Raw genomic sequence first — 24,415 nt, 5'->3', positions numbered from 1 at the left:
ATGCTTTTCAACTTCGAACTTTATTTGACCTTTTAAGCTTTTGTGATTTTCGAGTCTTTCATACACAATTTAAACCTTGGTATCTATGATGAGAGTATTTGAAACTTCATAAACATGATTTTATTATGAAACTGAAAAAATGGAATGATAAAAATTTGATTTTTATCATTCATTATCCGAAAACAGGAAAGTGAAACCTTTGTCAAACATCAGATTTATGATAACATCAGGAAACTTAAATTATTTCATGAACAAACATCATTATTTTTAGTCAAAATTTGCTATTTCTATCATTACAATCTACAAAAACAGGAAAACCTGACAGTTTTTAGAATGTAATAGATGTAAACTTTGACAAATTTTATGTCCATGTTATACATGTTAGACAAGTTATGCAACAATTTGGAATATTCAAAATTATATATGTGAATATATATATTGAAAAGACACTTTTAATTGATGAAGACTTTAAAATCAAGTTTTTTATTTGTAGTCTTTTATATAATCGGGTGGTAAAATCGATTATCCAAAATAAGTGACAACCATTTTTTAATATTGCATGTCATTTCCTTAGATCCTGAATTTTCGTCACCTATTTTGTCCAAATGAAATCTACAGGAATCAATCTTCGATCCAAATAAAGCACCGAAAATTACATCTGCATATATATGATTCTATATACACTCCTGAGTGTTTTTGTGCGGTGGAAGTGGGGTATACATTTCTTTTGGAGATTATTCTAGAAAAAACACTAAAGATGCACGAAATTTTAAAAGTTTTTTATTCTTATTTTAAGAATTAGCAACTTGCAACTTTCTGCTAATGATTGTACTGATTATTCGTTCGTTATATTTCAACTTTCAGATACTGATAGTATACATAAATGTATTCATATTCCTGCTGTTTTAAAGTTGCACCATTGTAAGGCAGCTTGAAAAATCCACACTTTTGCCTTCAATTGTAATGACATCATTTAAAGACAATTGCACAAAGGCTGCCAAAGAGGCAGTGTATCTAGGAGTGGTATGCGAGTCACTATAGTGGGTCCAAGCCCTTGCTATTTCGTTACCATTCTTCCGAATGAAGTAGCCGTCCTGGCTATTTGAGAGAATATTTGACAGCACTAAATAAAATCCTGCTTTATTAGGAGAAAACCGTCCTTCATCATACGAAGTTGACACATTAATACCATGAGATGATCTCAGCGATGTAAACTTTATTCTGCTCTCAGATGCAATTGATCCACCACATGATGTAAAACCAACTGAAAAAGAGAAAAATAACACTTATTTTTTCAATAGTTTATAAGTTAAAAATAGTATACAGAAATATATGGAAACGTGTATATCCTGTTTAAGCCACTGCATAGTCATTTATATTCCATTGATGATTTAGTAGTAGTGTTGCATTTAATCTGTGATTAGGTTAACAATAACATCTGTGTATACTAACATGTTTGTACATCATCACGGATTACTTCAACAAATGAAGGTAACAGTAGTATACCGCTGTTAAAAACTCGTAAATCTATGGACAAAAAACAGAATCGGGGTAACAAACCAAAAACTGAGGGAAACGCATTAAATATAAGAGGAGAACAACGACACAACATTAAATTACAATGTATTCATCAAATATACTCGCTGATTTTTCGGCTAAGTAATTCTGCGATTCAAGGTTATGTTCTGAATTGCAACCTGGACATAGGAGTTGCAGTTTCTTTTGTTGACAACACTTTTACAAACAATAAAGTTTTAAATGTACATTCTACCAAACTTCAAGTTTAAACGAACATTTAAGATATTGCAGATATCAACAAATCACGATAGTTAATAATTAAGTAAGATAACAACTTTCCTATAAGTTCAACTTGGCCTAGCAATGTATCCCCCTTATTCTTAGAATGTACTCTACAAAAAAAAAGCAATTGAAGAGTCACCGCTAATTAAGTAAGGGAATCCCAATTATTATTAAGGACCAATAAACAAAATAGAAGGTGCATAATAACATGATAAGTTGCTAATTCTGAGAACGTTTCATTTGCCACGAAATTACACAGTAGTGCTGAAAGTGGTATTATATATCAATCAATCAATCATCAACCATATAATTCGTTCGGTGAAAATACTTATAAGGAGCAAAGGTACATAATATGATGACAAATTATGTGAAAGTTTCATAGCGTTCTGATAAGTGGCCTAGATGCAGTTCCGGATAAAAAAGTAGGTCAGATAGAAGAACGAACGAGCTGACAAACAGAATCCCCCATCAGTAAAGACCATCCAGTTGAAACAATTTTATATAATAAACTCATCTAAAAAGAGTTACTGGAAGGGAGTTTTGATAGTATATTCTATTAATTTTTTGGCGTCCTTAACGATAATTCAGATGTTGAAGCAGATACTCCCTGTACAGTCAAAAAGGTTTACATTCAAAAATGTGGTTGCTAACCATCTTTTCCCTTGTTGACGCCATTGTTTACTTTGCGTATATAAGAATAAGTGGGCGACATTAGCGTCTAGCGTACCAAAGTTTTGTCTAAGCATTCATGATAAGCTATATCTATTTACTACACCATTTTGTAGGCGTCTTTGTTTAATTAATTTGTTTGTTTATTCGACATTTTTTGTCAGTTGGGTTGTATGTCTGTGATATATGTTTACACAGTTTTGAACGTCAAATCCCGATTCTTGTCATACTAACCTTTTATAAAATTGGGAATGAAAATTGGGAATGTGTCAAAGAGACAACAACCCGACCATACAGCAGACAACAGCCGAAGGTAACAAATGGGTATGTCTGTTTGGATGCCTTATCCATATTTATCAATATAACAGATCTATAAGCAACTGTCATACAAATTTAGCTAGCGATAAAACCAGGTTTAACCCACCCCTATTTTTTCCGGAAAATGCCTGTTCCATGTCAGGATTATAGCAGTTGTTTTTAAGCATTAGATTTTGTCATTTTTGACGGACTTTCTCTTTTTCAATATACCATGGATTTCAGCATTTTTGTTATACTTTTTTGTAAGGGTACGCTTCATTTTTGTAATTATTATCAGTACTAACATTGGTTTTGTTTTAACGTTAATGAGCTATGTCGGATAGAAATCAACCTTATGCAAGTTTATATATAAGACTTTGATTAATATACGAAATAGAAAATGAATTTAGGTCTGTTTTGTACTGTTCTTATTTCAACTCAACAAACAGTCACATACTTTGCATAGACATTTCTTCAACCATAATAGGTTTACAAATGTATTGATATTTATTTGCGTAAGGTCTATTTCTATCCGACGCAAGTTATAACAAAACGAAATATGTATTGTTATAAAGTTGGAAAAAAAACCGAATGGTTCCTCATCCTACGTGGATAATACATTTGTAATTTTAATTTGAGGTGCTTTGTTAACAACAGCGAAATAAAATTATCGATATATCTATATCAAGTGCACACTCATAAATGTCAATATAAACGGATGTTACAAATTACCTTCCAAATAAAACCAAATGCATCGTTACTTATGTACAAATACTATCTAGTTTGCACTTTGCAGATTTTATTTGTAAATACAGCAGTTACCCAAACCAAACTCTTTGGGGAGATATATCATATTCAAAGACATTTCGTTTGTTTACGTACTGGTTCCCCTCTATGCTACATATCATACAGACATACCTTGGGATATCACAAGTACAAACACATTGTTGCAGTGAAAATTAAATTCTGAAGTAAGCACAAAGGGAAGGTATGGGTAGTAAAGAATTTTAGTATAAGTTTAAATTATAACAAGTTATGGGCATGTAATTCTTGAAAATATGCCGCACAGTCTTATGCGTTGAGATTAATTAATCGATAGATGTCACTAGCGGTGACGGATCTTTATACCCTTCTCAAAAACCTGAGATCACCAAGTCTTTAGTGACTTTCTTGTTGTTAGTTTTGTTGTATATATGTAGTGTTTAGTAAATTGTTTAGTCATGGTATTTTTTGTTTTTCGTTCAAAGATTGCATTAATTTGGTATTCATCATCTGCCTTTTTGCATATTTTTTGTTGAGTTATCATCTCATTGACAAATACAAAGCATCTCATAAATAGTCACACATAACAAATGCTGACATCACCTTTTTGGAATAATCTAGTAACGTTGTTTTGTTTCGATGACATATTGAGCGGTTCTTCCAATTCAATTATCCGTCCTTCAAGGTATTCTATTTTTCTTTCAAAGTTCGCATCTAAATTTTAAAAGAAAAGAAAGTATGCTCCAAATCAATCATGTCCTTGAGTGTAATTATTTATTTAAAATACACCTCAAGTATTACATGTGGTACAGATATTTCGATAGACCTTATCCTCTCGAATTTATATGCATGGGTTATAGATTAATTCTTCCTGTGTACTTTCTTAACGCAATTGTTTTACATTGTTTTAAGGAAATTATTCACACTTAACTTAAACAATATGTTTTAAAATTTCAGTATGTTGCGGAAAAGAATTTATTAATATAATTTATCATTAGTAACTTTTAGAAATTGAGAACTAATAACGGTGCTTCTGTCTATTTGTTTTATATTCACTTAATAGTTCTATAAGTTTGTTTATGCTTCGTACCGTTTTATTGAATAAGGTAAATTTCAACTGACTTTTACTCTTTGTTCTGTCGATGTACTGAAAAAACTCCTTTCAGGGTAAGGAGAGGTTTGAGCGTTCATGAACATGTTTAACCCCGCAAAAACTATTATGTACCTGTCCAATGTCAGGAACCTGTTATTCAGTGGTAAATGTTACTTCTTTTCTGTCTTTTTCTTTTTGCAAAATGTACTATATAATAGTTATCAAAGGTACCATGATCATAATTAAGTACGTCAGACGCGCGTTTCGTCTACATTAGACTCATCAGTGACGCTCATATCAAAATATTTATTAAGCCAAACAAGTACAAAGTTGAAGAGCATTGAGGATCCAAAATTCCAAAACATTGTGCCAAATACGGCTAAAGTAATCTATGCCTGGGATAAGAAAATCTTTAATTTTTTGAAAAATTAAAAGTTTTGTAAACAGGAAATTTATATTTATAAAAATGACCACATAATTGGTATTCATGTCAACAGCGAAGTGTTGACTACTGGGCTGGTGATACCCTCGGGGATGAAACGTCCACCAGCAGTTGCATTGACCCAGTTATGTAAATAGTTATTAAAGGTACCAGGAGTATAATTTAGTACGCCAGACGCGCGTTTTGTCTACATAAGACTCATTAGTGACGCTCATATTAAAATATTTATAAGCCAAACAAGTACAAAGTTGAAGATCATTGAGGATTCAAAATTCCAAAAAGTTGTCCCAAATACGGCTAAGGTAATATATGTTTTGGAAGAGAACTCCTTAGTTTTTCGAAAAATTAAACAGTTTTCTAAACAGGAAATTTATAGCTGACTATACGGTTAGATTTTTTTCTGTATGGTGACCTAAAATTGCTTATATCTTCATGTTTAAAACTCTGATTGATAACTCTCTCATCCTGGCAATTATGTAATATATCATTATTTCTACATAGACAATTATTCTTCAGAATGTTCATTTTTTTCCCTTCTTATCCTTAAATTAATTTAAGGGATGTGATATTGTCTGTACGTCCATCCCATATTAGATTTATAATCATGTGTTTGACAAAGATTAAAGGGTTCATTTAACATTGAAATGTGAAACCTTTAGTAGGCATAGTGTCTTTTGTACACATGTTCAAGTTTCATATGTTTTGAATATACATGTATGTGTATTTTTAATATTTATATTATCTGCTTTTTAACAAACTATTTCTTGCAAAATATGTACTTATATAATCAAACTACATATTTCTATGGTGAAAACTTATTGTAAATCAAGTCGGTATTTAAATGTTAAGCGTGCACTAGATCATGATATTCGGCACATCGTTGAAAAAAGTAGCAAACAGACAAACATGAGCACGTCGTAGTGACTGCATTCTGCATCGATATTTTGTTATATTATTGTATTTGTTTCTTAGTTATAACAAAACATTATTATAATATAAGTCAATATTCTACAAGCCTAATGACAGATTTTGCCTGGATTTTGTGTTTTCTTTTGTACACTGTATAATTCGTAACATACTTTCTAAAATTAGTCTTTCTATGGAATTTGTTTATCTATACATTGTATCATCAAAACAAACACTGTTTATTTCAGTCAGCTTTGAACACTGTGCGGGACAAATCTGCCATTCCGGTATCGGCAAATCTGACTTTGTCGGTTTACAAGATATCAAAAAAAAAATTTGCCCAGTGATAGATTATTGAAAAATTAAAAAAATGCCATATGTCCCAACTTGTCACTGTTGTCACTGTTGTCACTGCAGCTGATTAAAAGTACATTTCCCATGGGAAATTTGATAATTCCTATGGGAATATTAGAATTTCCCATGGGAACATTGGAAGTTCCCATGGGAAAAATTACTTTTCCCATGGGAAGTTTAAGAGTTCCCATAGGAACTTTAAAGTTCCCATGGGAAAAGATGAATACAAAAAGTTCCCATGGGAATTAATTCTTCCCATGGGAAAAAATTTTCTTCCCATGGGAACAATTTTTCTTCCCATGGGAACAAATCTTCTTCCCATGGGAACAATTTTTCTTCCCATGGGAACAATTTTTTTTCACATAGGAACAATATTTCTTCCCATGGGAACATACTATATTACAATACAAACATTATTTTCCATTTGAATTTTTTTCTTCAGAAAAATTACAATTTGTTGCAAATACTGGGTATATGAGAATAAAAGAGAACATACTTCTGCCTTAGTTGGATGGAAAGCTGTAGGGCATAACACATTTTTGGAACCTTGTAAAACATCTCAGAAAAGCAGATTTGTCTCCGGGACAAGTTTGCAATTCCGCTGAGTGCAAAAGTTGTTCACCTTAATTTTTGGAGTTAAGTCAAAATGAAGTTGATAACTTGGTTGGTATTGGTTCCCTGATATTTGTCCTAAAATTGTTTGGCTCTAGCACCACTGTTGAAAAAATTATGCCCCTTTTTCAACAATTTCCTTAGAGGAATAGTTGTTTTCCTCAAGGGAAATCAAATTTCCCTAAAGGAAAAAGATTTTTCCTCATAGGGAAATTGTTTTTTCCTCAAGGGAAATTGTTTTTTCAAGGGAAAAAGATTTCCTTCAAGACAACAAATTTCCTCTAATGAAATCATTGTTCTTCAAATTTCCTCTAAAGAAATTTCTGAACATCAAATTTCCCTTATTTGTTCTTGTTAAACATTTCTTCGCTATACCATGTATACAAACAGTATGAATATAATTATTACAAGACTGTATAGTTGATGCAAATGATATTCAAAGCTTTCATAAATGTTTGACTCAACATTTTAATGACATTGAAAATTGATAAAGTCTGACTGTTTAGATCTAGGTATTGTTCATACTTTTTATAAAATTTAACTATGATTTATAAAAAAAATTTGTAGCAAATGATTCTGTTTTCTTTGTAATTGTTTCAATGCAATACATTAATAAGCAACCAATTTGAATGTCATACCATTTGTGGTGTTCTAAAGAATTTGTTTATATATTTGCAGGTTAAATAATAAAATATACACTTTTCGTGTTATTTTAAATTAAAATGTTCTTCTGTTTCAGCTTGTGTACAGTTTTCAATCCACTACGTAAGAATTCAGTGAATACATTATTCCATTCACTTAACATTTTCCTTCAATTCTAAGAGAAAACATTTTTGCAAATTGTTCTTCAATGATCTTCTTCCGTATATTTGATATGAGGGAGCGATGTATATCATGTACATGTATATGAGTGGATAAACCTGGTGTTCCTTTTTTCAACAACAAAATAGTATTTGTTCTGCATTCTCCTTTCTTTCGAATAATATATATAATATGTTGTTGCTTTTATGCAATAGTGTTTTTGTGTATCTATGATAGAACTCCATTTTGTTTATTGGCATTATCATGTGATAATGATGAAATTTCCTGTTTCTTTTTTGTAGGAAAGCACACATTCCAGTTCAAATTAATCCAATTATGCACTTTGTAAATAAATTTCAACTTTAAGTTTCCTCTTCAGTAATGACCTATTGATCATGAAAACCAAGATGTCTGATCACCTATAAATACACAAAATAAACAAATAAAATGTTATAAATGGAGAGAGAAACAGCAATAAATGTTTTTCATATGTATCTTTCTTTATTAAAATTCATTAAGTAAACTTGAACCTTGCGAAAAATAATTAGCTAGAAAGTATAAAACGCAAAATAAAGTAGTCACGAAAAATTAGTTGATTTACATTAGTCCAGTCTGTGTTTGCAGGAAATTTACATCATAGGTTGCCATATTCCTATTGTGCCTGTCCAAAGTTCAGAGCCTGTAGTTTTTGTAAGTTTAGTCTGACACTAAAATTTAGTGGTTGTTGTTGTTGTTGTTTCATACCGGTTATATTTATTTTTTGTAATTTATTTTGTAATAAACTAGACAATTAGTTTTACAGTTTGGACATGTTGGATTGTTTCAATTTTTCATCTTTGGGTCTGTTATAGCTGCCTACTTTGACTATAGGGTATGGATTTTCTCATTATTGAAGGTCATCACAGGCCTACAATTGCTTTCTTAAAGCCATGATAGTTTTCATATTTAATATACCACATCTTTTAATTTTTATAGTAATCATGATTATCATCTTTCAAGTTCAACAACTTTAAAAAATAAATAAAAGTGGCCTTACCATTTAGTTTTAGTTTGCTTCTGCAAATTTTAAATTGCCTATCATTTCTGCTGTTTATAATTTCTCTGTATCTTCTATAGTTCTTGTCCTATACATAAAAGAGTAAAAGTTATTATTGAATGGCATCTTGCATCAATATTTTTTTTTGTTGTTTAATGTACATGATGTATATTAATGCGTGTTTAATAAGAAGAGTGCACACGCTGAAATGTCTCGCCTTCTTTTACTAATCATTGATAATATGTTGATAGTCCTAAGTATAAAGCTTTATCACAACTGTCACATAAACTTAACATTAACCAAGATAAATAAATAAAGACTAATGAACCATGAGAATGAGGTCAATGTCAGATGAACCATGCCAGGCAGACATATACAGCTAACAAGGCTTCAATGCAACAATTATAGTTGACCTATTACTTATAGTTAAGAAAAATAGACCAAATCACAAAAACACTGATCAATGAACCGTGAAAATGAGATCAAGGTCAAATAAAACCTGTGCCACTGACATATAGATCATAAAATATTTCTATACACCAAATACAGTTGACCTATGGCTTATAGTATTTAATAGATAAAGACCAAAACTCAAAAACTTAATTTTGACCACTGAACCATGAAAATGAGGTCAAGGTCAGATGACATCATCCCACTAGACATGTACACCTTACAATCATTTCATACAACAAATATAGTAGACCTATTGCATAAAGTATGAGGAAAACAGACCAAAAAACAAAAACTTAACTATAACCACTGAACCATGAAAATTGTCATAAATAGCATAGACACCTCTTAGTTTTGAGAACAACATGCATTAAATGTGCAAGTATAATCATTGATAAATCATGCACAAGATTGACTTTTTTAAAAAAGCCTATAATATATTGAAATTTTCTGAAAATATTGCATGCATTTATTAATATGACCAATTTCAAGAAATGCGCAAAGATGTGAGATGATTTATATAATTGTAATTTCAGGAATTTACAGTAAAGGCTTTCATCCCCACTGCATTTTGCACTTTTCCCACGTCAGGAGCCAGAAGTTATGGCCTTTGTGACCTTTGTATGATTTTTATTTTAGTTTCTTTTTTAATATCAAAGAGTTTAATATGACGTCCATTATCACTCAACTAGTATACATTTTTGTTTAATGGCAAGCTAAAGCATGCCTCACAGGCAGGGATCCAGGAGGGTCTGAGGGTTGGACATGTTGGAACCCCCCCTTTCTACATTGTTCTTTATTGGACGATCAATGCATTTGAATTTTAAAATTTAACACCATTCGAACGTAAATATATTTCAAAATTAAGATGCTGCAATGTAAAATCCCAGTAGAGCTGGGAAGATGGTATAAGTCATTCCAAAAGAAGAAAGGACATGCAATCTGTGTTTATAACTGCAATTGGCAATGAATTCCATTATTTATTTGAATGCAATTCTTTATTTATTTAGTAAAAAAAATATCAGAAATCAGCATATTCCAGAGTACTATGTGAAATATCAGAATTAAGCAAAAATGAAAGGACTAACTGTCATTGACAAATATTAACTTATTATTTAAAAATGTGTCTATATTCATTTCAAAGTTAACTAAAATATTATAATGTTAAAATATTATAATATAAAGTAATTTTCCATATATTTTATTTCTAAGTTTTTTTGGTTTTTTTTAATTGTATGTGATTGTATTTCGTAATTTACCTCTTGTTTCACATGTCAATGTGACGGAGTGTTTTTCAAATAAAGCATATTGTATTGTATTGTATTGAATGGGGACATGTAGTTGGACCCCCCCCCCCCCCCATTTGTCTTTGGTTAGGAACCCCTCCTCGGGTTGTGGGATTTTCTCGTTGCATTGAAGACCCATTGGTGCCCTTTGGCTGCTATCTGCTCTTTGGTCTGTTGATACATTCCCCATTTACATTTCGATTTTATATTCAGTTCTATTATAAATGTTAGACTTCTTGTTGGTTTGGTTTCACATTTCGGCTTCGTCAGAGGAAAGCGTTCCAGAAATAAAATAGCCTTGCAAGACGTCATAATTATTTGGTCTAGATTTTCACCACCATCAACATTGTAAAGCTTGTCTACCTGTGGAAGAAATTAGTTTGGCGCGTTTACAAAAATATAATTGTCTGTGCTGACAGGGGAGTGTGTGTGCATACCATGATTATTTAAATTTTCTAAACCTTCTTTTTCAATATTTTGTGCATTTCTTGGTAATATACTGTCAGACCTCGAGTGCTGCTTTACAAAAACGATCAACTTACATGTAATGTAGGGGAAGGAAACTAGCTAAAAAGACCAAAAATAAGCCACAACTAATGGGGTCTCATTGGGGGTTCTGTTCACGGATCTCGCTTTATAGTTACTATTTATTTTTTTTAGATTCCCGCTTACACTATGTAAGTAAACAATTCTAATATTTTTGTAATTTGTAATTTCCTATGTCCCGCTAAACTTCATTTTCAGTTTTCACGGCACAATAATTTGACTATTAGTGACACTAAGTACTGTGGTATTTTCACGGGGGGGGGGGGGGGGGGGGTAACTTCGATATTTTTTTGGTAGGGTGTGCCATTTTTGCCTAAAAAAACGTACCCATTTTAATATAACATTCACTGAAATTCAATACCTATAGTTATATAAAAATTTAAGAAAGAATGACCTATACTTATATAGAGGGGGGATATGACCTTTATCGGGACTCCGGGATCGGGTGTTTTTAAGCTCAGGATTTCGGGATTGACCCTTTCGCGATCCGGGAATTCCTTTTTAAAATTTCGGGACCTCTGAATTTCGTTTTTTTTTAAGCCTGGGATTTTGTGATTTCGTGTTTTTAAGCTCGGGATTTTGGGATCAGGACCCCTCCTACCCTCCCTCTATATACAATATCTAAAATATGACCCATACCTACATAAGCACTAACTCATCATCACTCATCATTCATAAATATACCAGATACCCTTAAGTTTTTATATATGAATTGACATCGTTTGATGCACATATATTTTATAACGTAAGATTCTCAATTTAGCATATTTATATTATGATATGTAGACCAATACATACCCCAAATCAATATACAGTTATCAAACGTAAATGCATTTTAATAAGTAAGTAAGTAAGTAAATTTTATTTAGAGTCGGCACATATATACATATAATAACAGAGAAAACATGAGCTCTGGTGAGCTCTTTAACCGACTAATATAGGATGTCATTAAAAAGGAGGGTCATTCTTATATAAAATCTCGCAAAATAATGACCCATATTTTTGGCACATCCCCGTATACCCAATAATAGGAAGTTGACCCCCCCCCCCGTGGGTATTTTACCAATAAGGCCATATATTTCGGTGTGTAGAAATACCGCAAAGGAATTCTTAATGGCGTTGACTAAGAAGAAAGTTTTTGCATTAAGGAAACTAAAACGATGTTTTAAGATCACAGAGAATATGGATATATAGGAGGATATGATTAAATACCTCATATCTGTAAAGTTAGGTATCAATAGATATTGTAATTTTGAAGTTAAATGACTTTTTAATCAACGCGTGCCACTCGGCACGTGACCAACGGCTTATTGCAAATTCACTAATCATCATGTTCAATCAACCTAATCCAATACACAATTGTCTTTTTATCGTTACTTATTGATTAATTAATGGTTGTTGTTGAATAAACCTAACGGTTTAGCGTGGTAAAATTTCAAGTTTATGAAAGAAAAATAAAAATAAAATGAATTTTGTGTTTTAAAACTTTGCCTTTGTTATATTTTGTTTTTAAGGAAATTGCTATGCAAGCTTTTTTTTTAAATTAAAGAACCCTATTTTGAGATACAAATTGAGACAAAAATGCTTTTGAGATTTAATTTCCTTGTTAACAACACAAGAGTTTACATATATTATCATTATACCTTGAATGAGTGACATATGCATGCGAGTATGTGGTGTCCGTGGGGTTCTTCAACATCCGATTACAGAAGTAATATAGAAAAACTCCAAGAGGTAAAATTATATTACGTTTTAAAAAGAGACTATAAATCATAACTGTCTCCTATGAACAATAACTTTAAAACTGATGTCAATGCTTTTTTTTAACAATTCATCTTTATTTCAACAATTGAAGATGAATACCATTTTATTTTATAATGTAATAAGCATCGTGATGTAAGAAATATAATTCACAATGTGCAGGCGCGAATCTAGAGCTTGAAGCGGAGGTTTGGGGGAGGGGGTACGTGATAAATGTTTAGAATACTAGAGAAGTTTTCTTGTTATATAAAACCATTTGTTTTTCAATAAATGGCAAACTTTTTGTTCATCCGGCATATGGTTACTCTAAATAAACTTTTGATTAGTTTAATTATGTGATTACAGATCGTATCTACCCGTTTTGCAATTGCTGTATCACCCTAAATGAGGCTAATAAAGATATGTATAATAAAATATAGAGGTAGCAGTCTTGGATTGTCTTAATTAAATCCTTTGATCCTCTAATTATCAAGTTACCCTCTGGCCAATGTAATTATGACTTGTGTATATTTAAAGAAGTTACTATATATATATCTTTATTCTCATAAAGCAAATGCATAACATCGGTACAGAGATAACAAATACAACAATAAATATTTACAATATGTACAAAACAAGCGAGAGAGGTTACAAAAGTTACAAGCCAGGAGTACAAGCACGGGCCGACAAACACAAGTATTTATATTTTCTATAAAAAAAAACAAAGCTTCTTCAGAACTGGTTATCTTGTACTTGACATAACTTCAGAGAATTTAACTGTATTTTGCCGTTTTGTAAAATATGCAGTTAAAAACTCTTTTCGTTTTTGATTGAACAATTTGCATTCAAATATAAAATGATATTCGTCACCTATTTGTCGATTGTTACATAGACTGCAAAAGCGGTTTTCTCTGATTACGTTTTGCCATCTTCCTGTTTCAATCGGCAACTTAGTATTAGTCGTTTGAAATCGACAAAAAAACAATAGTGTCTTTGAAGTCCAAAATATTAAAATATTCTTCAATTTCAAGTTTTTCTTAAAAATTTTGTAGTTTATACCTTTTGACGAATTTTGAATGAGGGAATTCCAGTTCTGAATATATTGATCTAGCAATCTCTGCTTTATGACAGTTTTTAACCATTCTTTATTATCAAAATTTTGTGACTCCCATATGTTTGAGGAACCACAATCTTGAAATATTTTTTGTATAAACAAGATCCATTTTATCTGGTTATTATGTAGCGACAACGTGTCACCCTATTCAATATATAGTAAAGATAACATTAAAAAATATTTTAATATTTTCAAGCGGTGTGGTTGGGTGTCACGTTGACAGGGGGGGGGGGGGGGGGGGGGGCTGGGTTCACCTTAATTATGATTAAAACATGTTTTTTGTACTGCCTCTAATCAACAGAAACTAAAATCTCATTAAAAATGAAAAATCAGAATATATTTTAATATAAAATTTGTAGAACAGAAGTTAAGTATCCCATAAAACATAATGAATCATTATACATGCAAAGACCAAAGCAGCAAAGATATAGTCAATAGAATATATTTGCATTTGCCTATGTTCTATCCTTATAAAAACTTGCTGTGAGGCATGGTCCCTGACATCAGAAAAATGAATGAAGTATTGGCAACTGGACGTTAAGCAACCAAATATAAATCCTCACTTTTCCGTGAAGTGTTCACAATTATTTGTCTTTTTAAAATTAAAAGGATTAAAAATTCCCAAACTGAGAAGAGTTGAAAATACTTTATTACTTTAGAAGTAAAAATTATAACAGACAGAATAAATACGGCAGAAACAAACAAATGGGAAAAAAATAGAAAACAATTTGAAATACCATACATACATGTTTAAACAGTATACTAGCAGATTATGAACGGGTCAAGGTTGAGCGAACGTGAATTTCCACCTATTACACTAAAAAGGTGACAATCAATTTTTTGAGGCACGTGTCGAATACACATTAGATAACTTTCTAATTAAAAAAGGTATAATTGTAAAATTTAAAATTATGAATTTTTACAAAGTCTATTTTTATATGCCATGTCCTTTGTGACAGTTGTATCATTCCATCAGGTCCTTAGTGCACATTTTTGTTCTTAGTGCACTAAGGAGGTCCTTTGCGGTATTACTACGGACCCCATATATTTGAAGCTGTTCAAAATACTGTACATTATAGGTACGTGTATCAGATTGAACAATAATTGTCATATATATAAAAAGAATAAGTAATCTGGTATGAAATATGTCCACTGGAACGATCGTGCAAGTGCTATATATATATTATAGCCAGTCAAGGTCGTTAAAAACTTCCATTTGTTGTTGTCCACTGAAAATAAGCTCTTGAATACACGAATCCCCGTTTTATTAATGCCAAATTTATTTGTTAGTATTTCTTATTCTTTTTCTTATGATTTTATCATATTTTTTTTGTTTAAATTTTTTGTGTGGTTGAACATGAAATTGCCTCCGATGCTACAAAGAAAATTTGTTTCATGTCAAATGTTGCAATATATGCTAAGTATTACACGTGGACAGGATGTTCCCCAAAAAAATCAGTTATATATACACACCCCGAGGGTACACGCTAGTGTCATATGGAAAATTACTGGGTCACCTGTAAGATGGTAATCAGCCATGCAACTAATCAGGTTACTTAACTGACCATGTGACTTCAATTTAAAGTTTATCGGTAGATCAAAATGATAAATTCGTTTTAATTAAACATTTCAGATCTAAAGGATTTATCATTATAATGAAGTGAAATAATTAAACCATATCGTATTATTTTCAAAAGATTATTTATTTTCATATTTTTTTTATCTATGCCGGGAAAGAATTGAAAACTGTATTTATAATTTTTAAATTTATTTTATAAAAAATCCGTGTATGTCTCATGAAATGGAACCCACGCATTCCTACTTAAGATTTATAAAGGAGTAGGTTCAGTAAGACCCCTTTTCGGCCCCAAAATATAGCAGTTTTACTAAATTATATAGTACTAGAACCGAACACCTGTTTTGGGATATATTATATACATATAGTTAATTTACCGTTAATAACTGCGAGAAAATGAATAATACACAAGTTGATAATTGTCTCTTCTCTGCTTATTAATTTGCATGCAATATTTTCTTTGATTTACTTGTGAGATCACCGACACTAATAATAATTACCTAAAAAAATAGGTGCTCCGTACTGGGAAGATCATATCGGATCCTATCAATTTATTGGTTCCATTCCCCCAATTAAATGAGTCTACACGTCTCCTTAGAAAAAATGCCTTGCAATGCGTCTGAACCTGAGGTCTGAACTACTAAGTACTTCCATATAATTTCGAAAACAGATAATAATCTATTTCACTGGATGAGATTTTTAAATGGAAATGTATTAATTTTTATTTATTGCACAAGTTTTACAAGGCAAGATTATTCTCCCTTTTCGCACTACAAATCAAATGGTTGCCTCCTTACACCTACACGAGCTAAAACATATACATATGAACATTTGATATCATTTATTTTGTGTGACAACTCTTCACCAATGACCTGAGTGAAAGGTTGACATGGGCAGATCCAGAAATTTCCATTTTTTTTAATTTAATTTTTTTTTTGGGGTGGGGGGGGGGGGGGCAGAGGGGGATGCTTGCTCCAGTCATGCTTCAGTGATTCCCTATATAATCAACAAAATATTTCACACCAAAAAGGGGGGGGCGGGGCTTTCTCCTTAATAAGAAATCTCTGTTTTCAGGCATAGGCTCATATAAATTTGCCTTTTGAAGAACTGAAATAAATATGAAACAGCTAATGAGTTTTCAGATGCTTTACATTAAAATACATCATGTACATACATGTGACATACACAATTATATATAAATGTAGAATCAAATCTTGATAAATGTATGTAGTTGAAATTGTTAGCTTTAAACATTAAAAAAATGAACTCCCAAAGTTTAAACACAATTAAGAATGACCATGTACATGATGTAGTCTGTAATGTATGCCATTGCCATGAAGCTAGATCATTGTAGGTAAACTGTCATCTATTCCCTTAAATCTTTGTCCCCAGTCACCCCAAGTTTGATTTAAATTAGGGAGCTACCATTTGATTTTTATTGGGGGGCTAGGATGAAATTTGAAAAAAATAGGCAGAACAGGAGTTTTGAGAAAAAAAAAGGCAGGATGAGACACTAGCAAAAAAAAAAGTCAGGACGACAATTTAGGTAAAAAAAGTCAGGATAAACTAAAAAAAAAAGAGGCAGGAACGAACAGAGTGAAAAATAAAAAGGCAGGACAGAGATTACAGCTAAAAAAAAATGCAGGATAAAAGTTTTCATCCTAGCCCCCCCCCCCCCCATAAAAATCAAATGGTAGCTCCCTTAGTCAAGTATATATCTACTCTATTAGGTCTCTAGTTTGGATAGTGTATAACTTGCAAATTAAAATCATACTCCTTCCAAATATCTTTCTTTAAAATATTATGGATGAAATAGCAAGTAAAGAATGAAATTAAATTGGATGAAATGTGTCAATTTTTTTGGTAAAGTAGTACATTTGTATGTCTGAAGTTGTCAAACTTAATGATAGACCCTTCAGGGGCGGATCCAGTCAAAAGGGGTTTCCTAACCCAGGACAAAAAAGGGGGGGGGGGGTAATTACATGTCCCCATTCAAATGCATTGATAGTCCAAAAAAGGGGGGTCTTTGACACATTCCCCATTCCCATTCTCAATTTTATCATGTAGTCGTCGTAGTCCGAAGACACTTGGTTTTCGCATAATTACTTTTAGTATAAGTTAACAGAAATCTATGAAACTCAAACACAGGGTTTGTGACCAGAGTTTTTGTCCAGAGTTTAGAAATTACATGAATTAGGGGCCAAAAGGGGCCAATATTAAACTTTGTTTGAATTTATAGAAAATTGAATTATTGGGGTTCTTTGATATATATATATATATATATATATTCCAAATCTAACTGTGTATTTAGATTCCTAGTTTTTTGGTCCTGTTTAAATTGGTCTATCTTAAGGTTCAAAGGGTCCAAAATTAAACTTATTTTGATTTTAATAATATTTAAATTCTTGGTGTTCTTTAATCATGTTAATATGCTGAATCTGAATATTTACTTAGATTTTTAGTATGGGCCCAAATTTCAAGTTGGTCCAAATTGGGGTCCAATATTTTACTTTGTTTGATTTAAAAAAAAATGAATATATGGGGTTCTTTGATATGCTGAATCTAACCATTCATTTAGATTTTTGATATTTTGGCCCGTTAACAAATTGGTCCACATTGAGATCTAAAGGGTCCAAAATTGAACTTTATTTGATTTCATCAAATAATGAATTATTTAGGTTCTTTGATCATGTTGATATGCTGCATCTAACCATGTATTAAGATTTTGAATATTGGACCATTTTAGAGGTTAATCGTCAATTTAAAATTTTTAAGTACTTGGAACACATTCATTCAATGTCAGAAACCTATACTGCATCAACTATTGAATCACAATCCAAATTTACAATTCAGAGTTGTATCCATAAAATTGAGAATGGAAATGGGGAATTTGTCAAAGAGACAACAACCCGACCAAATAAAAAAACAACAACAGAAGGTCACTAACAGGTCTTCAATGTAGCAAGAAATTCCCACACCCGGAATTTCCTTCAGCTGGCCCCTAAACAAATATATACTAGTTCAGTGATAATGAATGCCATACTAATTGCCAAAGTGTACACAAGAAACTAAAATTAAAATAAAACCAGACTTACAAAGGCCAGAGGCTCCTGACTTGGGACAGGCGCAAAATGCGGCGGGGTTAAACATGTTTGTGAGATCTCAACCTCCCCCTATACCTCTAACCAATGTAGAAAAGTTTGAATTGAATGTTGTGTCCATACTTGCACCAACTGTTCAGGGTTTAAAGTGTACGTTTGTATCAAGCTGAGCCATGCATAGTATTCTTATTGGTTATTTATATATTAATTTGAAATTTTGACGAGTGAGACACATACAGATTATACTGTAAACAATATTTCAGAGTTTAACGTAGTCAAGCAAAACAAATCATAGAAGAATAGTTGAATCATGTTTTTGTTGTCCAATGAAAAATTAGTACGAACACCAAGAAAAAGTATGGGAATGTTTGTTTTTTAAACTATTGACCAGGGTGAAAGTCTTTGAAAGTCATGACTGACAAAAAGTTTGTTAAATGAAATAGCACAAATATTCCATTCTTATTAAATATTATTGTATATAAAGAAAATACTGATGTTTAATAATAGTTTTTACCCTTTTTATGTTTTATAGGACAAGAAATATAGAAAAATAATGAAAAATATAAACAGTTTCAATAGAAATGAGAGACAAAACAAGATAAACAGAATACAACAAGGCCTAAATGGTAAGACCACTTCTATATACTGTAAATTCAGAAATTATTGCTTGCATTTATTATTGTGATTTTTCAGGGAATGGACAACTTATTGTGATTACCATGATTACAAAAAAAATCTGCATCAATTATATATACATGATATATATATGTTTCTGTTATCAAAATATGATTTCTTATTTTTGCCATACTCACCCAGTCACATTAATCGCATTACTAAAAACCTCTGGATAATTTCTGAATTACAGTAATAAACATGATAAAAGTAATTGCCTTTGAATGATGACTCTTATAAAAAGAAGAAGATGTGGTATGGTAAATGAGTGACTTATCCACCAGAGTTCAAAGAAGTGGATGCAAGAAATTAAAGGCCAATGATGGGCTGGCCTTCAATAATGAGACAACACTTCCTTTATAGGTCAGCCAATAAAGATCCCAACATGAAAAGATTTAAACAATCCAATTTAGTTCAACATGTTCAAAAACAATAACAATTAATAAAAAAATATCATGTCTGTGAGCACTCAACCTCTTACCTGACCATAATATAGGACAGTGGTTCAAATAACACAGCATATGAACATTCTATAACAACTTTTGTAAGTGGCTAAACTTTAAATATCACTGCAAGGCACTAAACAACGAATATTAAATCTTGGACACAAAGCACTGAAATAAGAGAACTCATATAAAGCATGACAAGTAAGAATATCAAATGAAAGTTTCTCAAATGTTAAAGTCATATGAAACGAGTGAGTGATGAAAAATAAAGTTTGTCCAACTTTTGAACCAATGCATGTATACATCATAAACTTACACTAGTAGCCAGATTAAAGTCTGAAACGGTCATTTTGGTCTGATCAAGTCTTGATTGACTTAATTTACCGCTAGAGAAATACGTTGAGACTTTTCAGATTTTAAGACACTGTTCAGATATGTTATGTCAAGTCTGTTCAGTCATGTCAAGTTAATCAAGATGGAAGGCTCTAGCGTTCAATCAAGTCTGTTAAGACTGTTTTGGACAAATTAAGACCAATCATAAAAAGTATCTTTCAAAACTTTCAGATCGGGTTAAGATCCGTTTAGTGTGTTAGAATGATATTAGGAGTTACGCCCCTTTATGTGGATGATACATTGTATTATAAATGCTAGAATAAAAAATGTATATTATTTTGAATTATTAAACATAAAATCATTCGTTGGCTTTTTATTTCTGTTGGTCTTTGTTTAAGGTGTAAGAGAATAAATTATATATTATGCAGTTTTGTTAGCTTGTTTTGTTGTAGAAATAAATTATTCGCCAATAACTGTTTCTGATTTTATTTATTTTTTTTTTATTTTCTGGTGTTAATTTATGTATTTATCTACTTATTCTTTGAAAAAAGTAATTGCAAATTTTGGACGTAATACTAACAAAAGAGTGACAACAACATCTTATAAATTTCATACGTCCAAATCATGTTTCTGGATTATACTTCATCTGGAACGATCAACGCAAAATACAAGTATTTTATATGTCAGATAATATATATCGTTAATTTCGTTATCCTCATCAGGCCGCATCAGGGAACCATGTCTCCGTTTGAACTAAGCTTCTGAAACTGCTCTAAGGCCGTGAAGTGAGAGTGTTAAAACTATAAATAACATACCATCGGAAAGAGAAGGATGTCGATAGGTTTTACAGAAAAGAGAATGATCGGCTATAAATATGAATAATAGAGAAAATGGAAAAAAATATAAAGAATGGAGAATAATAAGGTGCTTGAATATAACGAATTGATAATAATAGACAAAAAGTATAAAGAAAAAACCCTGCCTACTAAACATTAAAGAATACAGAAATGAAGGACCCCCCTCCAGATCCTCATAGATTAAAACAATATAACCTAATTTTAAGTTCAGCATCGAGTATATGTCTTAGTACATCTTTTTGTAAATGCGCTTATCCTTTCTTTCATTTGAATAAAAAACTTATTTGATATAAAATATGTATTTATTTGTTTTTTCAGATTGCACTATTATAAATAATTCTTCTTCGTCTTCTCCTTCTAAACTGTAAAAGTAACGTATGTATGCGTAATATTCGGTCTATAAAGATTAAGTTCGATGGCACGTGCCAATAATCCAAAGGTAATAAAATCAACGATCCATAAAATAACGTGGCAATTACAATGGCTATTTCACAGTTATATCATACGTGCACCTGTCATGGTATCATACATGTACCTCCGTATGTGTAGTATAAGGTTCTAAATCATTTTTGATATCTTCTTTCTAACACTATTGACGACATTGTTTAAACTACATGCTCATGTCACAAAACCGCAAATTTAGTATAGTTATTAAAAAGATAAACGATATCGAAAATGCATTTTTTTCTATCAAAAATGTATGGTCGTATATTTGTAACTCTAGGTGTTTACCTAAAATGTATTGAATATGTAAAAGTTGAGATTTTTTTTCAAATATTTGCCAAAAGAAACATTTTCCGAAAAAAAAACCCAATTCATATAATAACGTTTTGTTCTTTAAATCTATTTTTGGGGGTCCGTAGAAATACCGCAAAAGACCCCTTTAGTGCAAAGAACAAAAAATTGCACTAAGGACCTGATGGAATGATAAAATTGACACCAAGGACATTGCATAACTAAGTTAACGTTTTAGAAATAAATAATTTCAAGTTTTATAATCATATCTTAAGTAATTAGAAAGTTATTTAATGTTCTATCGACACGCGCCACACTCAGTTGATTGTAATCTATAGAAATTCATTTTCGTTCAACCATGACCCGTTTTGAATAGACTAGTATACTTATTAAAAATGTATATATTATGTTATTTTATGTTGTTCTTATTTTTTATGGTATAGTTATTACTGCCGTATCTATTTCGCTTTTCTGTCTGCTATAGTTTTTACTTCTATGTAAAAGTGTATTTTCTACTTATTTTTGTTTCTTTTAATTTCGTTTGCTTGTTCCGTGAGATCACTTTTTTAAGTTTTCTAGTAATATTTTATAAAGATATTTTAAAATAGTAAAAAATGTATAGAGTTTGTTTACCAACACATACTGACATAGAAGATACACATGTTTCGCAAAGTATAACAGTTTATTACATTTTTGTTGAGCCTGCTACTTTTGTTGCAAAAGCGAGACATAGCGATCCACAAACCACAAATATTCACTTTGTGGTTAAAGTGTTTGAAACTATAATAACTTTCTTAAACTATCCTGGATTTCTACTAAACTAGGACAGAAGCTTGTTTTTGATCATAAGATAGCTGGAAAAAAAAGAATTGTTTATCCGTATTTTTATTTATAACTGACTTTTTGGTTTTTCTGTAAGCTTATATGAATTCACTCTGTTTAATAAAAATCACATTTTTATGTTGGGGCCTTTTAATGATCGGTCGACTATATGGCAATGTTTTTCTCGTTATCGAAGGCCGTATTGTTGCCTATAATTGCTTTTCTACCTCAGGCATAGATTACCTTAGCTGTATTTGGCAAAACCTTTAGGAATTTTGGTCCTCAATGCTCTTCAACTTCGTACTTTATTTGGCCTTTTTAACTTTTTTGGATTTGAGCGTCATTGATGAGTCTTTTGTAGACGAAACGCGCGTCTGGCGTATATACAAAATTTAGTCCTGGTATCTTTGATGAGTTTATTTGCTATAAGACGTCTATGACTATTTTCGACCTTGTCGTCTTATTTTTTAAATTACGTCATTGATGAGCTGATCACTACAACGTTTAAACAAAATATTCGTTCCCGTGAAAACTATAAGATTTGTTTAACTTTCAAATTTCATCGTGATCTCTTCTCAGGATATAACGGCTATCTGTATGTTAGTTTTACATCTAATTTCCCAATGCATGTAAAGCGAGACTTTTGTTAGCTTGATTGCTTAGTTTGTATATTTTACAATTGTAATTGGGATAATATCCAATCAAATTTAAATATAATATGTACAGATTAAAATGTGCCTCTACATTGTTTGAAGATGTCAATGTTATTTACAAAGCTTGAATTCATGTTTATACCAACAGAGCAAGCAAGCCTATCAAAATTTTACTCTACAAGCATTAGGAAATAAGCTGTAAAGTCGACAAGATAACAGGTTAATGTATTCAAGTGATTTTCAGAATTTAAGATTTGTTGCAATTCTAAAGTACAATGGTTAAATCAATCTTATTATCTTTGATGTGCCACATGGGCATCCCTATAAAAAAGACAGTCCAGTCCATGCGTGGCCCATGACATTAGATATTATGCATGTCAGTGGATATTTTCTTTGTGAAGCTAGCACTAATAACCTATATTATTTACGTGTCTGAAATATTTTGAAAAGTGTAACTTAACTCTTGAACAGACCATTTATAAACGTCGTTTGTGTGAATTCGGGATTTACACGTATTAAAAACTCTTCACTTTTCGGCATTCGAGAAAACATATATTCAGCAAACACTATTGAGGAACACTAATAAAAAATAAATTTAATTTGTTAATATTTGCAACTCTTAAACCCAGCTGATATTTTTTTTATTTCTCACTTGACAAATGGGATATACACGACTTCCCAAATTTAATCTAATATTCACCTAATATATGCTCAAAGTCAACTTATTTTAAAGAAGTTTTAAAAATAAAATGGTTAAATGCATTTTTTTTTTTACATAAAGCACAAATATATTTACATGTTTCATTATCAGATCAAAATATCTTAAATACCCCAGTCCAGAGATACTGTGTATATTCGGCTGAATATACATGTACCATATCGAGAATTTTACATTCATACTTGTTACGTAACGAGATATGTGCTCAGGTAAAAAGATCCAGCAGGTGGTGTATATTCTAAAGTGTTTATCGTCTTCTATTATACATGCCGATGACGATGACATTTAGCTTGAGGGCCATTTTGTTTTCGCAAAGAAAAACAAAAAATTAAACAATTTTATAGATATAATATTCTGTTGAAAAATCATTTTTAAAGGTGAACAGATAAGCATAACGTCTTCGCAATTTCTTGTTAACAGCCATGGACACAGATGTCAGAATGAATAAGAAAACACTAAATTCTTAAACAATATATTGTAAAATGGACACCAAACACATGTTGATAGAATAGTGTACTGATAGTATAAAAAAGAAGATGTGGTATGATTGCCAATGAAACAACTATCCACAAAAGACCAAAATGACACAGACAT

At 31.3% G+C, this 24,415-nt stretch overlaps 1 long non-coding RNA gene across 1 annotated transcript in view; it reads right to left on the bottom strand.

Moving 5' to 3' along the window:
* Window positions 1-764: 764 nt before the first annotated feature.
* Window positions 765-24,415, bottom strand: part of LOC143058705 (uncharacterized) — a 37,735-nt gene continuing 14,084 nt past the window's right edge. Inside the window, exons 3-4 of the long non-coding RNA XR_012973199.1 lie at window positions 4,132-4,242; window positions 765-1,264 (exon numbers count right to left, since the gene is read on the bottom strand). This is a non-coding gene — a long non-coding RNA (uncharacterized LOC143058705). The remainder of the gene's footprint in view (window positions 1,265-4,131; window positions 4,243-24,415) is intronic.

The sequence above is a fragment of the Mytilus galloprovincialis genome, chromosome 14 (assembly GCF_965363235.1).
Source record: "Mytilus galloprovincialis chromosome 14, xbMytGall1.hap1.1, whole genome shotgun sequence".
In the NCBI taxonomy this organism is placed as follows: domain Eukaryota; kingdom Metazoa; phylum Mollusca; class Bivalvia; order Mytilida; family Mytilidae; genus Mytilus; species Mytilus galloprovincialis.
The sequence above is the reverse complement of the archived record's forward strand: the minus strand, read 5'-3'. Positions and strand labels throughout refer to the sequence as shown.